We start from the raw sequence: 25,421 nt of genomic DNA on the forward strand, positions 1-25,421 counted from the left end.
AGAGAGATAGGGAGAGGGAGAGAGAGAGAAAGGAAGGAAGAGAGGGAGGAAGGAAGGAAGAAAGGAAGGGAGGGAGGGAGAAAGGAAGGAAGGAAGGAAAGAAGGAAGAAAGGAAGAATAACCAAGATAAGCATCAAAAGATTTGCAGAGGAAACTAATGGACTTTACATGGACTAGAATCACAGAAAAGAATCCATAGAAGGAGAGTGCCTTAAAGTTTGTCTGAAAGAAAGGATATTACTTGGAAAACTGTGCGATTGGGACAAGGCATTCCATATTTTTCCATGTGTGGGGTCTAGTATGAACAAAGGTGAAGTGGTAATGAGAGGAAGTTGCATGAGTAAGAGGACAAGGAGTAGGGAAACTTTACCCAAAACCAGAGTTTGTGCTGAAAGTCCTGACAGATAGATTTTGAAAGATGTGTGCGTCACGTTAGGCTGATGAGAGTTTAGACTTGGCATTGAAGAGTCACTGAAGGCTTTTGCAAGAGCAGCGTTGCGATCAAAGCCAACTCTTATGACAGACATTGTGACAGCAGTATCTCAAATGGATTGGGTAGAGACAGGGTAGCAATAGAGCGAGGAATTAGAAACCAAATGCATTTATCCTGTGTGACATGGCTAGAGGCTGCACCAGGGACTAGAACAGTAGTGAGAACAAAAAGAAACACTGGATAGAAGAAGGGTGACAAAGGGAGGAATAAAGGTCAGACTTCATCAACTGACTGCAAGTGGGAAAAGAACAGAAAAGAGGCTTCCAGTCAACATGGAAGAGTAAGATGCTGAGCAAAATACCCTCCCCCATTTTAACCACTAAAAACTACACCACAGTCACAAAATAAAATCCATAGCTGAGCTGAACCAAAAGTCAGAGTGGTAACAGGGAGGTGAATCTGAAGGATTAAGAAAGAATCAGGATGGATGGTAACACTTGCCCTGGGAAGGTCACTAGAAGCTGGGACTGAACTTGTGAGATGCAGCCTAGAATCAGGAAGGGCTGCTCTGGAGGTGAAACAGACATGAGAAATCCTGCACCCACCAGCCCTGGAAGGCATCTAGGCAGCTTGCCAACTTCCTAGAGCCATGGGTAGAAAATATTTAACTGTGAGAAACACAAAACACAGGCCTGTGATGCACACATGTGTAGTCTGAGTTAAAGCAACCCATGTAGTAGAAACTGCTTTCTGAGAAATTGTCTTTAAAACTGAGGCCAGGGAAAATCCACAAGTCCCCTTCAGAGGCAAACACAAATCATTCTCTACATTTTCTCATACAGCTTATGGCAGAAATTACAACTCACACAGTGAAAAGGATCACTCTGAAAGATAGTCAGCGATGAAAAAAACAAGCAATGAGAATTTGTACTCATGAAACACAAGGTAATAGAATTTTTAAAAGAAGGCAGAGTCAACGATGATTGGACAATCAAACTTGAGTGGCTAGAAAAATGGCTAAAATTCCTATAGAAGCATTACTCATCTCCCTTATGCCAGAGGAAGAGGCCTCAGGGCAACCCAGGCTGTGGGGAACAGGAAGGAAACCGAGAAAGTGGAGAGCCAGAGAAGCAAGATCCCAGATCCCGTGCTTAAGTTCATCTCCAGTCTCTGGCTGATCTCTGAACTACACATTCAGAAGACAAACAGAAAATAGCTTGCAACTCAGACTGGACTAATATCTGAGCTGTCAACCACTATAGACATGAAAATGTGCTGCTGGAGCCTAGCCATGTCAGTTTCCTGCCAAAACAGAAAATTTAACACTCTGTGAAGCAATATAACAGAATTCAGAGTCTACACAATGTGATATTCACAGTAGCCATGATACAATCCAAATTTATTCAGCATAGAGAGTCAAGAAAGTGTCACCCCTTGCCAAGGAAAAAAAACAATCAAGAAATGCTTATTAAAGCATTTAGCTTGTTAAAGATAAAGAAACATATTCTCATAAGTGAAAAAATAGAAAAATTAAAAAGAGAATTAGAAAGAGTGAAAAAAAAGAATCTAAATGAAAATTTTAAGACCAAAAACTAAAATATCTGAAATTTAAAATATAAATTAAGATCTTAATAGTATAACAGAAATACCAGTAGAAAGAGTTGGTGAACTTGAAAATAGATCAATAATAATCAATTAGAAAAAGGAAAGGCAGAGAAAGAGGAAGAGGAAGGAGAAGGAAAGAAGAAGAAGAAGAAGAAGAAGAAGAAGAAGAAGAAGAAGAAGAAGAAGAAGAAGAAGAAGAAGAAGAAGAAGAAGAAGAAGAAGAAGGAGAAGGAGAAGGAGAAGGAGAAGGAGAAGGAGAAGAAGAAGAGGAAGAGGAAGAGAGGAGGAGGAGGAGGAGGAAGAAGAAGAAGAAGAAGAAGAAGAAGAAGAAGAAGAAGAAGAAGAAGAAGAAGAAGAAGAAGAAGAAGAAGAAGAAGAAGAAGAAGAAGAAGAAGAAGAAGAAGAAGAAGAAGAAGGAGAAGGAGGAGGAGGAGGAGGAGAAGAAGAAGAAGAAGGAGAAGGAGAAGAGGAAGAGAGGAGGAGGAGGAAGAAGAAGAAGAAGAAGAACAAGAAGAACAAGAAGAAGAAGAAGAAGAAGAAGAAGAAGGAGAAGAAGGAGAAGAAGAAAAAGAAGGAGAAGGAAAAGAAGAAGAAGGAGGAGGAGGAGAAAGAAGAGGAGGAAGAGGAAAGAAAACAGAGAGAGAGGGGGAGGTTATACTAAGCAAAAACAGAGCTTTAGGGATCTGCAGGATATTTTCTAAAGATCTATAATTATATATGGGTAGTTGGAGTCTCAGAAGCAGAGGAGCTAGAGAATGGGGCTGAACAAAACATTTGTAGAAAGAATGCCTGATAGCATTTTTTTTAAATTGGTGAAAATCATAAACTTACATATTCCAGAAGCTCAGTAAACTCCAAATAGGATTAGTTAGAAGAAAACCATACTAGAGCACATCATGGTCAAACTGCTCAAAACCAAAGATAACAAGAAAATATTGAAAATGGCCAGAGAATGACATTACATACAGGAAAAGAGTGATTCCAATGGCCACACGCTTCTCATCATGAATGTGTACAACTGTCAAAACTCAACACAATATGCACTCAATGCATGTATTTACTGTACATAAAAAAGTACAGTAAGAAACTGCTAAGAAATGATAAGAAAAAATAGAGTGCCTTTAATTTAAGAACATGAATTATATGATCTAATTTTTCTAACATTTTAAAATTTATCTTTCTATTGTTTTATGCAGAGGTTTCCTGAGTGATATGCCTCAAATGTGTGTGGTGGTGATCTTAAGGAAATGGAAGGCTGGAAATGAGGTTTTTTTTTACTTTTCTATATTGCTTACATCTCTTTTTATAATAGCCATATATCTTTTTTACTAAATCAATAAATTTTTGAAAACGAATTGTTCACTGTTAATGAAGAAAAAAAACATGATGGTAGAACAATTTTTTATAAGATTGACAGTAAATAGAAGCAAAAATTTATAATCATGAGGCATATTCAAAGAGGGGAAGAGCATTCACAAAAGGGAAGTATCTATAAATAGGTGAAACAGAGCTGTGGAGGGGCCCTGTGCTTTTTCCTTACAGCCCTTTCCTTTTCCCCTAAACTCTGTGTTCCCAGATAGCAGCTACTCAAAATGTGAAATAAATTCATGCCGACAGGCAAATAAGTACAAAGATTTTCCATCAGCCTGTGTCAAATTTCCTCTTAGCTGAAGCCAAGGAGATCCAATGCCTTCTTCTAAAGAAGAGGTAGTGATGTTGCAAAGTACGTAATCTGAGAATACAAAATATGGCATGAAATAGGTGCTCAATACATATAATTTGAGTAAACAGGTGAGTATATGAATGAAGACAGGATAGCTTTCCAGCATCGCTTAATTTATGCTCTACCAATAGGTGCACATGGCACACATCTGGTCCACCTTTCAAGCCCTTTAAATTTGTGATGATTATTGACGAGATCAGTTTCTCTAATGATAGGTCCTTATAAAGTATCTCATTATACCGTAGGTGAGATTTTATATTTCAGTGATATTATGACACTTGTGTGTATACTGAGGGACCTACAACACTATAACCATTAAGCTGGAAATTCTAAATCAGATTCTAGTTTCTCAGCAGTTTCTAAGACTGAATTATAACATCCAACAGTAGAAACTAGGCTCCCATGAAACACATCATGCACTAGGATAGTTTGCCTTTTGAAGCATCTAAACATCCCCTCATCAGGTTTTACTGTTTTATTCATAAAACAGAAATATAAATCTGTGATAGGAAATTTAAAGACTGACATCTAAGAAATGATGAAAAGTTCAAAGAAATTTTTGAATATTATGTTTATAGTCATGAATATCTAGATATTTAAGTAAATGAGGTGTTTCAACTGCATTTTTTTCCTTTTTATCTAGGAACTGGTTATTCTTAAAAGTCCCTGTAGGCATGTATTTGTGAGTTTTCCCAAAATAATCTATTTCCGTGACAATTATTTTTGGCCAAAACTTGAAACAGTTGGTGCTGTTGCCATTAGCAACAAAAAGAATACATAACTCAAGCCGTATCCATTCGACAAATCTGACAAAATGATGGGTCACACTTATGACCCAGGAATCCTCATTTAAGATTCAAAGATGTGAAGACCAAACCAATTTGAGGCCATAGCCTGGCTACTCTGGGGAACTAATAGTAAATTGTATGAGACGGATCTACCTCCAAGAGGAAAGAAAAAAAGTATGGTTCTGAATTGTCTTAGTATCAAGAGATTTTTAGTTACATAACTAGAAAGTTAAAAATAAAAACAAAAACTTAGGCCTGGGTCCCATTCCTAGGTTTTCTGGTATGCGGTGTGCCTCGTCATGGGGATTTTTAAGGACTCTTAGATGGTTCTCATATACAGCCAAGTATGGGACTCCTGACCTGAGTGCCCTGAAATCTTCCTGCCCCACAGCTGACTTTTCTGGCGTAAACACAAAGGAAATCTGCTTTTTCAAATAGTTGTATGTAATTTTACCTTTATCCTGAGGTACTTGTTCTGCTAGCAAGAAAGAAAGGGTGACTCAAGTTTGGGGATAAGATTCTATAAGGGCTGGAAAGTAAGAAAGTCAATGAAAAGTTTAAGAAATTACGTTTTTCCTTACAAAGAGCACAAAGCGTCAGCTTGACATACACAACTCATATCTGAGCTAAAAAATTTAAACTTTACTATTTTAAGTTGCAATACCAAAAAGTATGTTCCTAAAATCGAAATATGCATATGTGTATAGGCGATAAATATGTATAAATGATAAATACGTATCAGCTAACAGTCCTGTCCTCAAGAAATAACTCTTAGAATTATCCTCAGCTTTTTGAGAGGTAAATTTTCATTTTCCAATTTATATATTGATATATTTGTATTTAGTATAACTGTAATGCACACACATGAAATAAGTTTTGAAATGACCTAGAACTGTTATACTGCATTTTATCATTATCAAAATTTTCAAACATTCATTTATGTCCAAAGAATAACTTCTAAAATGTAACTATCGCCTAGATTTTCTTTTTTAATTTGTCTGCGCCAGGTCTTTTTGCGGCACGCGGGATCTTCTTTGCCGCGTGCGGGATCTTTGTTGCAGCATGCGAGATCTCTTAGTTGCGGCATACGAACTCTTAGTTGCAGCATGCATGTGGGCTCTAGTTCCCTGACCGGGGATTGAACCCCGGCCCCCTGCATTGGGAGCAGAGGGTCTTAACCACTGGACCACCAGGGAAGTCCCCATCACCTAGATTTAACATACATTTTTACTTAATAAACTTTAGCTTTAGAGCAGTTTTAGGTTCACAGCAAATTGAGCAGAAAGTATAGAGTTCCCATAAACCCTTAAAAGAAATCTATCAACAAGTCCCACCAGAGTGGCATGTTTGTTACAACCAATGAAACTACACTGAGGCACCACTGTCACCCAGTGTCCATATTTCACATTAGAGTTCACTCTTGGCATTGTACATTCTTAAAATATTATCTTGCCATGCCATGCATGCACACGTGCACACACACACACACACACACACACAGCAAACACGGCAACCTATTTCCCTCACAATCTTTGTAGAGGTAAACAGCATTTTAAGGTTGATGGGTGTCCTTTCACCCCATGTTTTCAAAACTTTACTGCATCTGTATATGTGTAGTAATACGTATTATGATTTCTTAAACTTACAGTTGCCTTTCTCAACTGAATGTATTTAAATTTGGCATAAAGAAAATCATGTGACACATAATTTTGTAACTTGCTTTTTTTCACCTGACATGTTTTCATGATAAATCCATGCTGATAAATGTAGATCTAGTTTATTGATTGACACTGCCATGCAGTATTCAGTTCTCTGACTATATCAAGATTTATTGATTTTTCTGCTGAGGGATATTTACATTTTTGTGCCTTTTGCATTTATAAACAATAATACAAATAATAGCTATTTCTTGTGCATACATATGCTCACGTGTCAGAATTTCACTAGGTTAAGTATACCTAAAATGGAATTTTAAGGTTTTAAGGTATTCACACCTTCAGCTTTTCTGGGTATAGATAGGCAAATTGTTCTCCAATGTGATTATACCAATTTATGCTCTCATCAACAGTTGGCATTTCTAAACTGTTGGTATTATTAAACTTTTAATTTTGGTCTTTGTGATAGTTTGAAAAGTGAACCTTGTTTTGAATTGTGTATCTATACAAGTTAAGCTGGACTTCTTTACACGATTACTAGCCATTCAGGTGTCTTCTTCCAAGAACTGCTCTGTTAACCTTTGCTTGTTTTTCAGTTGGGTTTCATATATATATATATACACACACATATACATATGCAAAGTTTTATTGAAGTATAGTTAATTTACAATGTTGTGTTAGTTTCAAGTGTATAGTAAAGTGACTCAGTTATGCATATATATAAATTTCCATTATAGGTTATTACAAAATATAGAATATACTTCCCTGTGCTATACAGCAGGACCTGGTTGTTTATCTATTTTATATATAGTAATGTGTATCTGTTAATCCAAAACTCCTAATTTATCACTCCCGCCCCAGCGCCCACCCCCCCGCTATACCCTTTGGTACCCATAAAGAAGATGTGGTGTGTATACACAATGGAATATTACTCAGCCATAGAAAAGAATGAAATAATGTCATTAGCAGTAACACAGATGGACCTAGAGATTATCATACTAAGAGAAGTAAGTCAGACAAAGAAAGACAAATACTATATGATATCACTTATATTTGGAATCTAAAACACAATACAAATGAACTTATTTACAAAACAGAAAGAGACTCACAGACGTTCAGCTGAGTTTTAAATCTTTTTCACATTGATTGTGGGAGTGCAGGACTTTGTATTTTGGCTACTAATCTTTTGTCGGCTGCAAGTGGTTCAAATGTCTTTCCTGGTTGATAGCTTGTGTTTTACTTGGTTTATGGTGTCTTATGCCACAAAAATTTCAATTTTAATATGTCACATCTATCAATATTTTCCTGTACAGTTTCTTCTCTTTGTGGTTGCATCTAGATTTATTTCCATGAGGTAGAAAGGTATTTATTTGGTAAAAATGACTGTAAACATTTTGAAGTTCTTAACAAAATGGGTAAATTATTTTCCAAAGTCGTTGAAGAGTTAATACGTCTATCATCAATGCAAGTGAATAGCTGATTTACTATGTTCTTGTGAGGGTTAAATTTATGTGTCAACTTGGCTAGGCCAGGGCACCCAGAAAGTTGGCCAAACACATGTGGATGTTACGGGGAAGGTATTTTCTACATGCGATTAACATTTAAATCAGTAGGCTCTCAGTAAGTAGATTACTTTCCATAATGTGGGTGGACCTCATCCAGTTACGGGTCTTAAGAAGAAGACGGGCCCCTCCCAAGGAAGAGATTCTCCCAGCAGACGGTCTTCAGTCTCCAGCTGCAACGTCAGCTCTTCCCTAGGTCCCCAGCCGGCCCGCCCACCCTGCAGACTTTGGACTTGACAGCCTCCACAATCACATTGAACCAGTTCCTTAAAATACATCTTTCTCTATACACACGTCTTATTGGCCTGTGTCTCCCGAGAACTCTGGCTAATGCACTTCTTTACACAAGTTTTATTTTTCACGTAAATAAGAGAGATATACATCCCAGTGTCGTTCACAGTTAATAGGAATTGTCGGGCTTTCTGATTCCAGGCTTCTATTAGGATAATTTTTTAATTTTATTTCAAACGTAGTATTCTATCCTTCTGCTCCTTTTATCACCATATTTGTCTTTGCCTTGACTTGGCTGGCATTTCATTTGGATGGACATCTTGTGATACTATGTCCCTATTTATAGTTTTTGTACTTGGAAAGTTTATTTCCACCTATCACATCTCCTTATATGACTCTGAATTATCTTTTCTTTTTTCTTTTTCGCTTTTTAAACTATTGCTCTGAATCATCAAATCATTTGGCATATGCCATCAATTTGCTGGAGTACATTTATGTTTTCTTATTTTCCAGCAATCGAATGGTGGTGTTTCAATAAAATAGTACCTTATGAAGCAAAAAACAATTTCTAATTACTTAATTTAAACTGGTTGACTATTGTTTAAGGAGAAATTTGTACATCAATAAAGACAGTAATGCATTTACTTTCAGATTTAGGAAATGTTTCTCAAAAAGTATTTTAAAAAGTGACTTCTGTAACATTTAGTATACGGCTATAACTACAAGAAGGTGTACAACAGAATCATTTCCTGATCTATGTAAACTACTCTACTTGAATTCGATGATTTCTTTAAAATATAGTTTGAAAAGCATAAGGAACTTTCAGTAAACAATCTCAGGGACTGAAAATGGGAAACTTGCCATTGTTTCAGCTTCCACAGTAACCACACCAGCCTTATTCACATTCTACACCAATAGCCAAATGCCATTCAGGAGACAAAATAATTGCTGATAGCAACAGAAATATTTTTAAATTCCCCTCTTCTTTTTACTCACATCTGTTCGGTGTTTGGATGAATTTTCATCTTGTTTTAGAACATGTGCTTAACTGTGTATTAAGTAGCTGGGATCTGTGTGTGTGAATGAGCTGAGAACAGCTGACACGGAGTGAATCACAGGACTGAAACATAATACGGCCCCAGTGACCCACGATGGTCTTTGCCTTGAGGGATCAAGTGTAAGAGAATTCTTTATTAGTTTTCCAAACATAAAGAGTCCACATATTTGTGTGCCTTATCATTTTTGAATCGTAATGTTATTCTTAGAAATACATGCCGGCATTAAAAATAGGTACTTAATTCCTAAGCACAGGGCTTGATTGTATAAGAGTGAAAACTGCCTTTTGATTTTACTGTTTACAAGAACCAAATCTCCTAGGTGGGAAGAATAACAGTTGAGAAATAAGCTGCTTTTTACTGTTGTCTTCATGAAGCAGTAACTATAACTGATGCCCAGAAAATCTTAAAGTCCTCATAAAACACAAACATTTAAGAGAAAAGAGCTCCTCCGTAACTGTAACCCTAAGCAAATTTCTTTCTCTGAAGGAAAGAAACTTCTCTCTCTGAAAATCAGTTTCTCCTTTAAGGACCCTGGTTGGACTCAGTCTCCCCTAGTCTACACCCCCATGGACAATGTCCTTTGCAGCTCTGATCAGGGACCCTTCCTGAATCACAAGTTCACACCACCAGCCTGGTGTGTGCCGGCATCTGCTGTCTTTCTCCGGGAGAAAAGCTCTTATGAACTTGAGTGAGGGCACTAGACTCTTAAAGCTACAGAGTGCTGAATACTTTTTAAAGAAATTCCCTATAGAGCGTGTCATTTCACAAGGATAGATTCAGTTATTATTTTGTCTTTTCTTTCTTTTTTTTTTTTTTTTTTGCAGATAAAAAATTGAAGCCAAGGGTGGTTTCTCAACCACAGGTCTCACAGCTCTGCGTTGTCCTTGGTTCCACTTTCCTTCACACTCCAAACCCAACCCATAAGCAAGTCTTGCCAGCCTGCCTTCAGAATGTACCCCAGATCCATCCACTTCCGCCATTACCATCCTAGTTCAAGTGGCGACTCTCTCCAGCACCACTGCATCAACCTCTAATTGGGTGCATCCCCACCTTGTGACCACCCAGTGTCCACACAGCAGCCAGAGATCTTTCTAGAGAGTGAATCAGATCCCCGGTCTCCTCCGTTTACAAATCTTCCGGGACTTCCCATGACCTTCAAGGTTTTTGGTGAGCTGGCCCTGCCTGTCTCTCTTACTTCATCTTCCTCAACCTTCTCCCTAATTCACGGGACTCTAGCCAAATTGGCTTTCCTTCTGTGCTTCAAACATGCTCAGTTTTTTCCTGGCTCAGCATCTTTGCTCCTACTGCGGCTTGTTTGGGGGTTTCTCTCCCTGCCCCAGACCTCTCCACGGTGGCGTCTTCACGAACAGTGGTGTCTCAGCTCAAGTAGGACAAAAGCAAAGCACTTCCTCCACCATCCCTCTATCAGACCGTCCTATCTATCTCTTCCAACACTATACTTGAAATTATTCACTTTATTCATGTATGTGTTTATTGGATCACTCCCTCTACGTGTTACCAATTGCTGCACGATAAATTACCCCAAACTTAGCACCTTTGAAACAGTGACAAACATTTAATATCTCACACCGTTTTGATGAGTTAGGAATTTGGGGATGCCTGCACTGGGTGTCTTCAAGTCTCACGTGAGGTTGCAGTTGGATGTCAGCCAGGCTGCTGTCCTCTGAAGGCCTGACTCAGGCTAGAAAACCTGATTTCAAGGCAGCTGACACACATGACTGACAGGTATTTGCTGGCTGCCAGGCGGAGGTTCCAGTTCCCATATGGATTTCTCCCTAGGGCTGCTGGGGCGTCCATACAGTATGGCAGCTGGGCTGTCTGAGGGCAAATCATCCAAGAGAGAGCGAGACAGAAACCACAGTGTGTCTTAGGACCTAGACAGAGGGGTAACACACAGCGGTCCGGCGATATCCTATGATTACACAGGTCACCCTTATCCCGTGTGAGCTCTGGACAAGGGCATGAATACCGGAGGCAAAAGTCACTGGGGGTTCATCTGGAGAATGGCTGCCACAACCTGGATGTCACGGACTCTGTCCTGTTCAACAGCATCCCTGTGACTAGGAAAGCACCCGATACCCAACAAATGTCTCATTAGCAGTAGACAAACTGGGGAGGGCAGACTTGTGTCTCAGTTTCTGAGTTTGGGCCCATGCACGTGTGTGTGTAAAAAAAAATCCTAACTGGAAGATAAGGTACTGGGTTCCTTCCAACTCTGTCCCTACTTGGTCATGTGACCTTGGATAAATCACCTAACCTCCATCATCTTTAATAACTGTATCTATGAAATAGAAATAATATCTATGCCGACACATTCACCGATTTGTTGTAAACAGTCGGTAATAGAAACGATTCAGCTGGAGTTCAGGAAACCGGCTCTAGATTCAACTCTCGTGGTTTTTAAATTATGTTACATTGGTCCCAACTTCCATTCCCTCTGTGATAGAACAAATAGGTTAAATTACATCATCTATAATGGTCTCCCAACCCTCAGATTCTACAGTTTTTACTGGCTAAAGCCACAATGACATGTTAATTTGGAGGCACTTGAAGAACCAGTATTGTGTCCTTTAGCTAAGGAACACTATTATTATTGCCAAAAAAAGCCAAAGTATAAGCGTGCTGTCTCTGAAGAAGTTCTTCTGATGGAGGAGGTAGGGCCGGCTGGTACGGCAATGGCACACACGGTTAGAAAGGGCCTGGGGACCATTGGAGGTGGGATTGGCCATTACTCACAAACCTGACTTCAAGTCTGCAGCTGCTATCACTACTCAGGCCCCGGTTCAGCTGCTAAAACCTTGCCTTTGGCCTCTGTGTTTCCTGACTTGAGGGCCTGGAGGGTTCAAGAAAGTGTGAGGAAAGCTTTGGCACCAGGGCCCAAGAGGGCACCCTTGTACCTTTCTCGAAATGAAGGGGAAACGGGCATAACTACAGGTCAGCCCTGATACACAGTATTGTGTGTCCTATAAGGGCACACTTATTCAGAAATGCCCTGCGTATACTCACAGATGTCCACCAAGAACAAACTTGCCCCTTGAAATTGTAAGGCATTTTCTAGCAGCCACCAAATCATGAAATGCTAAGACTCCTAGGCCACAGGATTTCACGAAAGTCCTCACTGCTTTTGTTTTTAAATTGTTGACCAGAAGTCAGCGGGAAGCGAGGCAGTAATACCGACCATATTTGCACTGCAGTCATGTTCGTTTCCTCAATACCATTTTGAAAACTAAGACTTGTAGGTTTTATTAAAGAAAACCATTTGTTGATTTGGCATGGAGATACGTTTAACTTTTTGATCTCTCACTGATTGCTTTTCTTACCCAAAACAGCTTCAATCTGAAGTATTCATAAGCCGTTCAATCCTCATAGTAGACAATACAATTACCAGCCTGTGTGTGTGTGTGTGTGTGTGTGTGTGTGCTTGTATGTATGCGTGTGTATATACACATTGGTTTTGGTTTATATTGTGACAGAAAGAGAAATGCCTGAAGGAATTTTAATGATTGTATCTTATAAGAATACCACATTTCCCATGCTTCTAAGAACTCAGAAACGTCTTTCATTTGTGTTTAGAAGAAAATCTGGGATGTAAAATTCTGAAGGATGTTGTAACTGATATAGCTGAACAAACATCTGTAGGGCAAGACCAAGTGTCATTGATTGGGTTGTGGAACTGAACCATTTAAAGTCAAGTATGAAGGTCTTAGTGGCTTATTTGCTAGCATTCTTACCAGTTAGTCAGTTTGTAATAAGCTTAACACGTCCAAGCACATTAGCGCAGCTCTGAGCCTAGGACCCGAAAGAAAACATTGGGATTCAAAGCCATAGGAAACAATGCTACCAATTGCACCGCATTACACGGCCTAAGTGTTTGATGCTTAATCCCTCAAAGCCACCTTGAACCACACACTGCAGCCATCAAGAGTGTAGAATGAAAAAATCCAAGGGATTAAGGAGTCATTGCCAGGAGAGGGAAACACATTTTCCCAGCTGTTCTGGTTTCAGTAAAGAGGGATTTTCCCTAAACCCTCCTGCCCGCTTCCCTTTCCCTTTACTCCCTTTTCCCCCTGGGGGGGAAGGAGAGTAATTTATCAGGTTGGGAATTTAAAATAAATTTGGCATGCAGAGCTCAGTCCCACAGACTATGGGAGAGAGGTCCCTTGATCCTTCCATTCTACCCGGCGGGCCTCACAGCTGGGAGACCCACCGGGCTCCAGCATTGCAAAGAGGGTGGGTAAGTCTCTCTGAGGTGCAGTTCATGGGGCCATTTATCTCTCATGAAGTACAACCTTTAACCTTGCCAATATTTTGGGTTTCCACCAGTCAATCTCTACCTTCCTTCCCAAGATCCCAACAGTTTCTAACAAACCCCTGAATAACCTAATTAACAGAAATGTCCTGGCAAGTTTCCACACACTTTCACATCCCCTACACCAAGCCCGTACTTGCCACTGTGTACCAGGTTTGAAATGTACGTGCTACAAAAGTACTTAAGGTTAAGACCAAAAAATGGCCCTGACACATTAAGTGGAAGGAGTAATGGAAAAGTTTTTATATTTTAAACATTGCAAAGTTCTATGGAGGTCAATTTTTGTGCATATTCATGAGTATTTCTATTGGCTTTTTTAATTTGTATTTTTATTTATTTTTTAACCTTACATCTAAATTCTTACCTATTGGCTTTTATAAAAGATTTTTTATGTTTTAATTAGCTCTCTCTGTATCAACCACGGTAACTTTGGTATAAAATATTTAGCTGTTTTCTATAATTACTTGATTTTAGGCTGTTAAATGGAACCTTAGAAAAGAGATAATTGTATTTAGCCCAAGAACCGATTCAAGGGGAAAAGTATCTATAGCAGCCAAATACTTGTTTTATGATCAGCGAAGGCATCATCAGAGCTATGCATTATTTATTTTATCCAGTCTCCGTGGAGGGAGGGAGCCTGACAGTGTTCCTTCCGACCTGTGTTTCTTTCACTTCTTCGCCCCTCGCTTTGAAATCATGGTCAAAAGTTCCACTTCCCGGGCTTCCCTGGTAGCGCACTGGTTGAGAGTCCGCCTGCCGATGCAGGGGACACGGGTTCGTGCCCCGGTCCGGGAAGACCCCACATGCCGCGGAGCGGCTGGGCCCGCTGAGCCTGCGCGTCCAGAGCCTGTGCTCTGCAGCGGGAGAGACCACAACACTGAGAGGCCCGCGTACCGCAAAAAAAAAAAAAAAAGTTCCACTTCCCCAGTGACGGTCAGTGTCGGGGACTCCCCCCCCCCGCCCCCTCCCGTGCATTGGGCAGAAGTTAGCCCAGGTTACTCACATCTCTGAGAGCTTCCTCATTTCAAGCACACACGCAAGTCCACGAGAACGCCACAGTGTGACCTGAATCCTTCCGTCTTCTGTCCCTGAGATTAGGCTGCCACCTTCACCTTGAAGCTCGGCGAACCCCATACGCCTCATTGAGGGTGGACGCTCCTGGTATGACCTTGAAACTACAGAAACCCCTTATCTTCTACTACAGAAAAATGTTATGTCACTAGCCACTTAAGTGTTTCTTTGAAGGTCTGAATTTATTAATAAGTTTACATTTTTAGCCTACACTCTGTCCACAGGCTAGTTAGAAGTGTGCAATCTTTTTTAGTACCTATACATCTTGAATCCCTCTGTGTGTGTGTGTGTGTGTGTGTGTGTGTGTGTGTGTGGAATAGGCGTGAGCTGGGGATGCTCTAATTCATGCTTAGCTTAAATTCCTACATCACAGACTGTTCAGCTTCTCCCATAACCCACCTGCGTGTCAGCTCCCTGCTTCACCCACCTGGGCGTCTAAACGTACTTTCTCAGGCTTTACTTGAGAATCATGAGACATCATTTCCTTTCAAAGCACTCCTGGTTTTGAGATCCTCAGATAACAACAGCTCTCTTGTCCTACGTTTTCAGGATATAACAAGGAAGGGCGATCTACTACTTTGTTAAATAGGCTTCCTCTGAAACTACTTAAGGATTCTGAAATTACAGCAGAGGAAAGCCTTATCATGACTTGCTTCACAGGGGAATGAGCCGGATGTGGCAGGTCCCAGCGTGAACGGAACGGAGGGGAAATGGACAAACGGGAGACGCTCTCTGGATTCAGCAGGGAAAGTCGAAAGGAGGGAATGGAGACCCTTTGTCAGCATTAAACGACTTTTAATTGACTTGGACTCTAAAGAAAAACACGAAAGCAGTTCTCCATTTGGTTCACCGTGCCAAGATTTTCATTTCCTTCATGATTCTTATTTGTTATGAAGGGAGTATTAAAACAGCATTATAGGAATTCCTAAACATGAAGAACCCTGTTTCCCATTCTCCTCACATACTGGCTCTCCATCCGTTCTCTTCCACCCTCAGACCAGATCCTGTGCCCGTTTAAAGCTCTCTGCGTTTGCTTTCACAGACTTAGCCCAGCAGAGCTTAGATGCTTCACCCTCTATTGTATGCCCAGCATCTAGTGTAGACCGTGGCACATAGTAGGTATTCACTACATGATTTTGAATAACAAATGGATGCATGAATAAATATTCCTTTTAATTATTCATCCTTGAAACCCGCACGTCTTCCTGTCTCCCCAGTTTACAGCTGCAAACAACAGCATTTAAACCATTAAACTGATTTTCGTTCTCTCTAAGTCACCACCTGCCCATGCAGGAGATCCTGGGCCCTAAAATGTTCCCCCTAAATATTTAGATTCCCAAGTTTCTTCCTGGGCCCCGCTGGTCCAAAGGGCAGTTCTCTGTCAATCATACCAGCCCCAAGGCTCTTAATGCCACCCGGATGGAAGACAGTAGTCTCTTCCGCCCTCTCCCGCCTCCCCTCTTTGCCCACAACAAGACCCCTCGGGCTCTGCAAAGCACAAAGATTAAGGGGCACACAGCCCACCTCCTCCCCACTGTAAATTCGTGTAGGCAGAGACTAGTCAACTGATGAGGCGACCAGTAAGAGCCAATCGGTGCAAACAGATTCTAAAAGGCAAGTGGTGTCTTCTTCCCCGGCAGCTTTTACACCTTTGTGTTTAGGAAACCGGTTCACCCAGCGGGCTGGTCTTGAGAGGGACATGACGTGTGGGAGGTTTTTGTTGTCCTTTTTTTCCTATCGCTGTATTTAACCATAAAGTGTGGGATTTTCTTTTACGGTCCCTTCTTATCTCCGGAAGATCCCGTAACTTCCTGGTCCCTTTCAGATATTAGAAGAGTATCATTCAATCCTTCTCATTTTAAGTTCTGCTCTCATATTTTCCCTTCTCCGAAGTTCAGCCTTGATCGTTAACCTGTGTGACCCCTGGTTCCTAAGAGGCGTGGTCTGCTCTTTTCCTCCCCCAGTCTCCTTCCTATGAGCCGTCATGTAGGAAGAAGAAATAGAAAAGTGGGAGGGGTCTGGCACGGCTGGCTGCCTGTTGATGGGAGAAGATAACCGTCCAGTGGACTCCTTGGGGTCTCCACCAATACGATGGCCTCTGAGTAGAGGCTGTGTGTGATTTTTCAGGGGCTCTGTTCAGCTTCTCCTTGATTGAGGATCCCTTCAGGGAGGGGCAACCACATCCAAGGACCACTGTCTCCAAACACCTCTCAGAGCGGGGCAACCTCTCATCCTCTTCAGACTGCTGCCTGAAGACCTGCGTATCTTCTCTGACTGTACGTACATCCTTGCAGAGCCTCAGGGTCCTTTGTGGGTCCTCTGATGGATCGGGAGCCTGTCTCCATTTTCTTCCTGCGCATCCAAAGCCAGGTTGCCACACGCTGCGTGATTCCGCAGCTCTGGTGGGACTTTTGCCTGATGAAACCACAGGTGAGAAGTAGCCTTAGTCTCCATGCTCACATCTGGCCCCCTGACTTTGGAGAACACACATCAACATCTCATAAGATCCCCGTCACCTTCTGTCCCAGGGGTCATGCCAGGATGGAGCTGCCAGCTTTGCAGCTCAATAAACGTTTAGATGAGAATGAGGTGCCTGGGGTCTCCTTCTTGCAGTTCAACCTCTGTCCCTCTGTCCTCCTTGAAAGGAGAACTCACTGTCTGTGAAAATGCTACTTCCCGTCTCGTGTCTCTGGGAGACCATGACCCAGAGGGAGACACAGGCATGTAGGTGGGATTTATGGGACTCGATCTGACCCCTTTCCACTGACCTCAGTGGAAAGACAGTGGAGGTCATGTGTCACCTCCAGGTCTCGGCTCACAGACTTACTAGACAATGGACTTGAGGACGTGGGGAGGGGGTAAGCTGGTACTAAGTGAGAGAGTGGCATGGACATATATACACTACCAAATGTAAAATAGACAGCTAGTGGGAAGCAGCCGCATAGCACAGGGAGATCAGCTCAGTGCTTTGTGACCACCTAGAGGGGTGGGATAGGTAGGGTGGGAGAGAGGGAGACGCAAGAGGGAAGGGATATGGGGACATATGTATATGTATAACTGATTCACTTTGTTATACAGCAGAAGCTCACACACCACTGTAAAGCAATTATGCTCCAATAAAGATGTAAAAAAAAAAAAGATGCTAGTGGCTTCTTGCTTTCTTTTCCTCATTCTGTCAATTCAATGCAGAGGACTGTTATGCCCGGAGAGATGGTCAGAGCACAGCATGCAAGGAGCTTTGGCTCCTAAACATCTGCACAGAGGAAAGCCACCCTCTGACCAATAGCACTCACATAGAGTGCTGTTGTGTGCTGCCAACCCCACATCCTGTTACAGTACCCCAAACCACCCAGCCTAACATCGAATGTGTCTGTGAGAGAAGGCAAAGAATTTTGTGGTGTTCCCTGGAGCTGACACGGCCAGTTCTGCCCCCTGTAAATGAGGTCTAGAGATACCTTGATCCCACTGTGGAGGATTTTCTTTAAAATACGGATCACGAACTGGCTTCCTTTTACTCAGCTTTGAGCCTTAATCTTTATCTTCATCGTAGTCATTATCACCGTCCTCATAGCTGAACTTTATGGGCCAGAAACTGTGCTGATTCTCTTATAGGTATTAGCTCATTTAATCCTCACAGCAACCACATTTCATAGATGAAAAAATTAAAGCACAAAGTTTACGGAATCCACTGAAGGTTATATACCAGGAGGTGAGGCAACCAGGATGCAAACCCAGGCTCTCTTGCCCTAAAGCCCAAGGTTTTAATAAATGAAGTACACAGCCTCCGATTTCAAAGTGCTGTCCCTGGTTCCAGGACTTTGAGAAAAGTCTATTCAGCATCTTCTTCTATGCACATTTTATGTGGTTATATGACTCCTGTTTCCTCAGACCTCACGGAGGGAATATACACCCTGAAGATGCAGTGGAGAGATGAATTTTGTCCCATTTAGTTCAGGAGCCATGGGCTTCCAAATGGCCATCATACTCCTTTCTCTCCGCTAATCCCATCTGCGCTGGCCACAGCTGGAGTCTCTGTGATGGGTGTGATTCTGGCCTCACTTCTACACAAACCATTGCTGCTCTGAATAGGAAAAATGGTCCTCCCCTTGACATCATTAAAACTCCCAACACAGAACAGGAAATTTTTACCTTCTTTATATCACACCCCTACACACACACACACACACACACACACACACACACACACACATTGTTCAGCTCATTCTTTGACTCATTTTCGTTTTCAGTTTTACCCCAAATTTGGCGCAAGTGCTTGGGAACGGGAGAAAAAAGCTATAGAAGAAGTTGTGTTTGAAGAAAACACCAAATGGTCGTTGTTAAATATTGTGCTCAAAATAGAGCCCACCATCACCCCAGCCCTTGCCCTCCCACCTCCATCCCCTCCTTCCCAAATTTTCATCAGTGTCTCTACACAAAGCTTGTGTATCATGACTCTCATGTTTTTCTGGTAAACTTCCCAATGGCAGCTGCAACCCTTCCCCGCCCGCCTTCTCCATATTTAGTGCGAGGCTTGGGGATTAGGATCAACCATGAAGACCTTGTGTTCAACTATTTCCTCTCTGGGAAAGCTGTCCAAGTTCTCATGGCAATGAATTCCTCAGCAGCACCCACCTTTGAAAGTCCATCCAAACATGAAGAATATTCTTTGATCAACCTTCATTCACAACAGCTATACCACTGAATTCCCTACTCAGGGGCCGTGGGTGGGATTTTTAACCTTAAAGGAAACACCATGTTCTGCTCTTTCTTGTAGCATTATTTCATGCTAATCTTCTATGCTCCAACCTTGTCTTTCTAGTTTTTATTTTAATAGTTGCATGAGATTACATTACACAAATAAAAAAATAATTTATGTAGCTACTCTTTAGTTGATGAACATTTAGGATTTATTTACGTCCAGCTTCATCTTATTTTCACTAAGGAAAAATGACTACCATGGTATCTTCATAAAGACAAATTATTGAAATATAATTAATCCTAGCTCTCTAGAAAAAGCCTACCTCTATGAAGTAATGATTTCCTGCAGTATCTCAGAGTATCAGCTAACAGCTTCCAGGCACTATAACCGGGTCTGTAAAAACTAGGTGTGCTATGTTAACAGTTACCTACTTGTTAATAATGAACTTATTAACAAGAATTTTCCAAGCTTTGTTCACTTGGCAATTCAGCACCCATGAAAAATCCAAGTGTGGAAATTGCTTAATAATCCAAGTATTCATAGAATTTCACAATGGTTTTTGATGTTGGATTATTAACCTTGACTTTGAGAGAGAGAGAACTTCTGATGATGGCTTTCCCACCCTATTGCTATCACCACCTAAGGGTGTTAACCTTCTCCCCTACCCCACTGCTGAGGTTTTGGGGTTGAATGACCAAGTAAGGCATTCAAAAGGTACAAGGCCCCTGGGTCCAAGGCTGGAGCCTGAAAGGAGAAGCTGAATCGTCCATGGATCACAGTTTGGGAACGGTGCTCCATGGGTCCAAAAGTGACAGTGGGGAAAGCAAGGCTGAGGACCATGCCCCAGGACAGCGAGGGAGAAAGCAGAAGAACTTGGAACCATGAAACAGGGTAAGAATTCCAAAGAATGGGGTGTTAGGACAGGACGTTCAGAACCGGTATGAGAAGTTGATTGATTGCTTTTTTATCAGTGACTATTTTTATTAAACTCCACTATGTAAGAGAGGCCTGGGGAGAGCTGTTTGTGGGCCCCATCAAGTGTCCCTACGCTGAGGCAAGCAGGTCCGGCAGCTGAGGCTTCTAGAAGCACATGGGTTTTCAGTTTCCCTCTGCTTCAGACACTGCCTGGCAGCCGCAGGTTCCCAGTTTTTGTCCAGATGAGTTTGTTCCTGCCATGCTCTCAGACAGAAATCTGGGTCTCCGGGCCAGGCCGCTTTGAAATGAGGCCCCCGAGTGGCTTTGGAACAGGTCCTCTAGCTCCGCTGAACTGACGGTCCATTGCTTGGAAGTCACCTCTGCCTCCGCCCACAGCTGGGTCCTTTCCTGCCACACTTTATTAGGAAAGTGAAACAGACTCTATGTACAGGACACATCGGTGTCAGGGGTGAGGGGCTCTCTGGAATTTCTACAAGGAGGCCCACGGCTGGAAGAAGTGTTCTTGTCCACCTGGTGCCTGGAGAAGGGCCAGGTGCAGCCCGCTACTCAATTCCTTCTTGCTTGTCTCTGATGGCCAGTTGGACGCGCTCTTCCAGCAGGAAGAGCTCACGGAAGCGGTCTGTGATGGCATTGGGTGAAGGCTGGCATCCCGTGCGGTCAGCACACGATGAGGGTCTTGTGCTGCAAGGGATGGGGGACTTTGTAGCCAGCAAACAACACCTGGGGGGCCTTCAGCAGCTGCGATCTGATGATGTTTCCTAGCGCGTGGTCCTCCTTGTTGGAGGTGAACAAACAGGCATCGGGTGCCTTGATCTTGTTCTCGCACTCGAAGAACAAGAACGACTCGAAGGCGGGAGAGGCATTCATCTTAGCATCGCAGCGGCCGCCGCAGCTGCCGCCGCCGCCACAAGAAGTAGACTTGAAGCATCTTAATCAGGACCGTAGCCTGGCGCTCGGTTAACAACTATAATTACAGGTGACTGATGATCTATTTATATAACAACCTGAAAGTGATATAAGATCTCAAAAGTGCTTCCAAATGATCCAAAATAGTTCATCCAATCGAGGATGCTAGTTTGTGTAAGATGCGTCTGAATGTTTTAAATGAAATTTTAATAGGAGCAAAATGTAAAAGCTAAATATAAAAACAAAAGAATATGTAGAAGACTATGTGTACAATTTTGGTCAAGGGAGAGACCTTAAGATAGGTAGGAGACTTAGAAAGAAATGCAGTTATATTTAACTGCATTTGAATATATATATTTTATATATACATATATATGTATGTAAAACATATATGACATAAATATGTATATACATGTATAAAACATAAATGTAAATGTTTTATAAATGTGTATATGTATGTAAAAACATAAATGTAAATATGTTATATATGTAAAACATATAAATATGTATATGTATGTATAAAACATATATATGTATGTAAAACATATATATGTTTTAAATATATATGTTATAATAGAGAGAGAATGTATATATACATTCTATGTTATATAGAGAGACTATGTTTGTTCTATAGTCCCTAAAGAATACTATCTGTATTGTTGTTTTAGTTGGGTTGGGCTAGACCACAAGGACCAGATATTGACCCACAAATCTCAATAGTGTAAGCCAGTGAAGGCTTCCTTTTCATTCACATCCAGTCTGATGCCATCCGGAAGCTTCCCCCCCCTGTGTCATCAGCAGCACCAGACTCCCTGGCCACTGCAGCAGGGAAGGGATGAGGCTGTGGGCAGCCTCGGCCCAACGCCAGCCCTGTGCCTTCTACCCCTAGCCCATTGCCAGAGTGGTCGTCTAGGCAAACTGAAGGCTACTGCATAAGGCAAATTACCCAGCTGGTTAATAGCAATTCTCATTTTCTAAAACACATAAGGGCATATAGCTTTATTTTGCTTTTCTTTTCTTCTTAATTTTATTGAAGTAGAGTGGATTTACAATGTCAAGTTAGTTTCAGATGTACAGCACAGCGATTCAGTTATATATGTTCACATATATATGTACACACACACACACATATGTATATATTCTTTTGCGGATTCTTTTCCCCTATAGGCTATTACAAAATACTGAGTATAGTTCCCTGTGCTATACAGTAGGTCCTTGTTATTGATCTATTTTATATATAGTAGTGTGTATGTGTTAATCCCAACCTCTTAACTTATCCCTCCCCCTTTCCCCTTTGGTAACCATAAGTTTGTTTTCTATATCTGTGGGTCTATTTCTATTTTTAGATAAGTTTGCTTGTATCATTTTTGTGTGTGTGTGGATTCCACATATAAGTGATATCACGTGATATTTGTCTTTCTCTGTAAGGAAATATATCATTAACAGTGAATATGATTTCATTCTACCCTACACACAGTTCTGAAAGATACTTTGCTAACATGTTTTAAGCCCAGACAGCTAGCATTAATGTTATTAGTAAGTATTATTCACCAGAAATCGCTTGAAGTCTTTTATTCAATCAATTCACACCCCCAGCAGCTGGGTAGCCAGCATACTTCACTATAGTTGTATGATGTTACTTGTTTGTTTGTTTGGCTTATGTGGTGAGTTAAAATTTTCATCTGATTTTTGTATAGTTTGCACTTCTGATTCACTAGTGAGGAAGAAAATCTTTAGAGTTTATTTTCTTTGGTTTTTTTTCATTTATAACTTGCTTTTTCTTTTATCAGTCATTCGTATATTAGTAAGAGCAACTTGTTATATCTTCTGATAGTATTCTAATTGCATATATTTTTCCCAGTTCACTGTTTTGCATAAGATATGTATTAAATACATACATACATGCACATATATGTGTATATATATATATATGTATTTCTATAGAGAGACAGGTTAAATATAACTGTGTCTTCTAAGTTTCCTACCTACTACCTTAAAATCTTCCCCTTGACCAAAATTTTACAGATATTCTTCTACATATTTTTTATCTTTTTTTTCGTTTTTATATTTTATTCATATTAAAATTTCATGTAAAGACAGAGTCAAGGAGGAACCTCTAGAAGCCAGTCACCCTTTTAATTTCCAGGATTTTCCCCCACATCTTCATGTCACTCCTTGCCCCCAGGTCATTTCCTTCTAATCAAAATACCTCTTCTAAGTGTTTCCATTAGTATATTTGGAAATAGCAAACCACTTTTCTCTTATAATAGTCCATAGAAATTTTTCTTGACTTTCCTCAAATAAATTAAAAAATTTTAATTCAACAAGCACTTACTGTCTACTGTTGTCTTCTCTGTGTCCAGTGTTGGGGAAACATTGCCAGAGACACAAAAAGGGGTTTATGTGACACAGTGATTTCCTGCAGGCCCTTCCAAACTCGTCAGATGAGATGTGACACCTGAAACCAAGACTCCACAGACTTTACAGAGTTAAGCTTTATATGAAGGGGCCAATTTTTCATCCTCTGATCATCATTTGGAATTTGGTGGTGGGAAGGGTAATGGCAAAAGAATGTCGTATGGGGGAAGGGATTGTCTTTTCTGTCCTCTTGTAGGAAAAATAAAATAAAATCTAATTTTCACTTCCTTTTTTTTTTTTCAGTCTGTATGTGGTTTAGAGGAAGGAAGTGTTTAGGGGCAAAATCAGTTTCCTAAAGTTTCTAGAACCAAAACACTTAGGAGACTGGCTTTTTCTTTTGCTAAAACAACAACTGCAAACAGATATTTATATAAAGAGTTCAGTCAAACTTAAGAGCTTATTTTTAGATTTCTGCTTGGCCAAGGGGGAAACATGATAAATGAACCTTATGTTCTTAAATGGGCAAGCAGTTGAACTCAAAATATTTGAGCAATCTGACAGAAGTCACCAAAGAATACAGCTTCCTTAGGCATTGTTAGAAATCCCCAAACAATGACCCTATTACCACGGCTTTCTTTTCTTCCTTTTTTTTAAAACTTACTTTCAGTTTTAGTAGTCAGGATATTTTTAATAGTTTTGAAGATACCAAAACAAAAGAATAAAGACTATGTAAACATAGAGATGTAAATAGAAAGTCCAGTAACTCTGGCTGAGCCGGCGCAGGGCTACACTCTCCACTATGGAGGCCACCAGCCATGCATGGTTCCCAACCACGTGAAAGGTCCTAATGGAGCCGTGCAGAAGTGATAACTCCTGAAGTGTGTAAAGAAGACTATTTTCTGTGATTACATATTGAATGGTAACATCTTAAAGATGATTGGTTAACTTAAATATATGATTAACATTAACTGCACCTTTGGGGGAGGGAAAGATTGGGAGTTGGGGATTAGCAGATGCAAACATATAGAATGGATAAACAATAAAGTCCTACTATAGAGCACAGGGAACTATATTCAATATCCTGTGATAAACCATAATGGAAAAGAATATGAAAAAGAAGGTAGATATACTGAATCATTTTGCTGTACCGCAGAAATTAACACAGCGGGACTTCCCTGGTGGAGCAGTGGTTAAGAACCCACCTGCCAATGCAGGAGACATGGGCTCGAGCCCTGGTCCAGGAAGATCTCACATGCTGCAAGAGCAACTAAGCCTGTGCGCCACAACTACTGAGCCTGCACTCTAGAGCCCATGAGCCACAACTACTGAGCCCGCGCACCACAACTACTGAAGCCTACATGCCTAGAGCCCATGCCCCGCAACAGGAGAAGCCACCGCAATGAGAAGCCCATGCACCGCAACGAAGAGTAGCCCCCGCTCGCTGCAACTAGAGAAAGCCCGCGCGCAGCAACGAAGACCCAACGCAGCCAAAAATAAATTAATTAATTAATTAATTTTAAAAAAGAAATTAACACAGCATTGTAAATCAACTATACTTCAATAAAATGAATTTTAAAAATTAATTGCACCTGTTTCCTTTTTTTTTTTTTTTGAAATATGACTACCAGAACATTTTAATTGCATATGTGACTCAAATTCTTTCTACTGTGTAGCCATGTAGTAGGACAGTGGAATTAAGAGTGGGGCTCTGAAGTGAACCTACCTGGATTTAAACCAGACCACAGATGCCCCAGCCGCATGACCTAGGTCAAGTTAGGTGGGCAATCCGTGCAAGTCGTCTGTTATGTAAATTGCGAATGATAAAATATTCCGTCTCTCATAGGGCTGAGTGAGGATTCACTGATCAGAGGCTGGTGCAAAGCAAGAGCTCACTAAAGCTCGGTTCTCTCATTCTTACTTCAGAATCCAGAAGAGTGAGAGAGTTTTTTCTGCATGAAGACACTCTCAGAAGGAATGGAAAAAAATAAGTTAAAAGCAGGGATTTGCTGAAGTGATGCTTCCCCTCTCCCCCTTCCCCATCCTCCTGCACAGCCAGTTTATTGTGT

The 25,421-nt window shown here is 41.0% G+C and overlaps 1 long non-coding RNA gene and 1 pseudogene across 1 annotated transcript in view; both read right to left on the minus strand.

The window, feature by feature from the left end:
- Positions 1-25,217, minus strand: part of LOC137205074 (uncharacterized) — a 30,213-nt gene extending 4,996 nt beyond the window's left edge. Inside the window, exons 1-2 of the long non-coding RNA XR_010933990.1 lie at positions 25,079-25,217; positions 23,333-23,455 (exon numbers count right to left, since the gene is read on the minus strand). This is a non-coding gene — a long non-coding RNA (uncharacterized lncRNA). The remainder of the gene's footprint in view (positions 1-23,332; positions 23,456-25,078) is intronic.
- Positions 20,108-20,958, minus strand: LOC137205073 (DNA-directed RNA polymerase II subunit RPB11-a pseudogene; annotated as a pseudogene).
- Positions 25,218-25,421: the final 204 nt, after the last annotated feature.

The sequence above is a fragment of the Pseudorca crassidens genome, chromosome 13 (assembly GCF_039906515.1).
Source record: "Pseudorca crassidens isolate mPseCra1 chromosome 13, mPseCra1.hap1, whole genome shotgun sequence".
NCBI classification, from domain to species: domain Eukaryota; kingdom Metazoa; phylum Chordata; class Mammalia; order Artiodactyla; family Delphinidae; genus Pseudorca; species Pseudorca crassidens.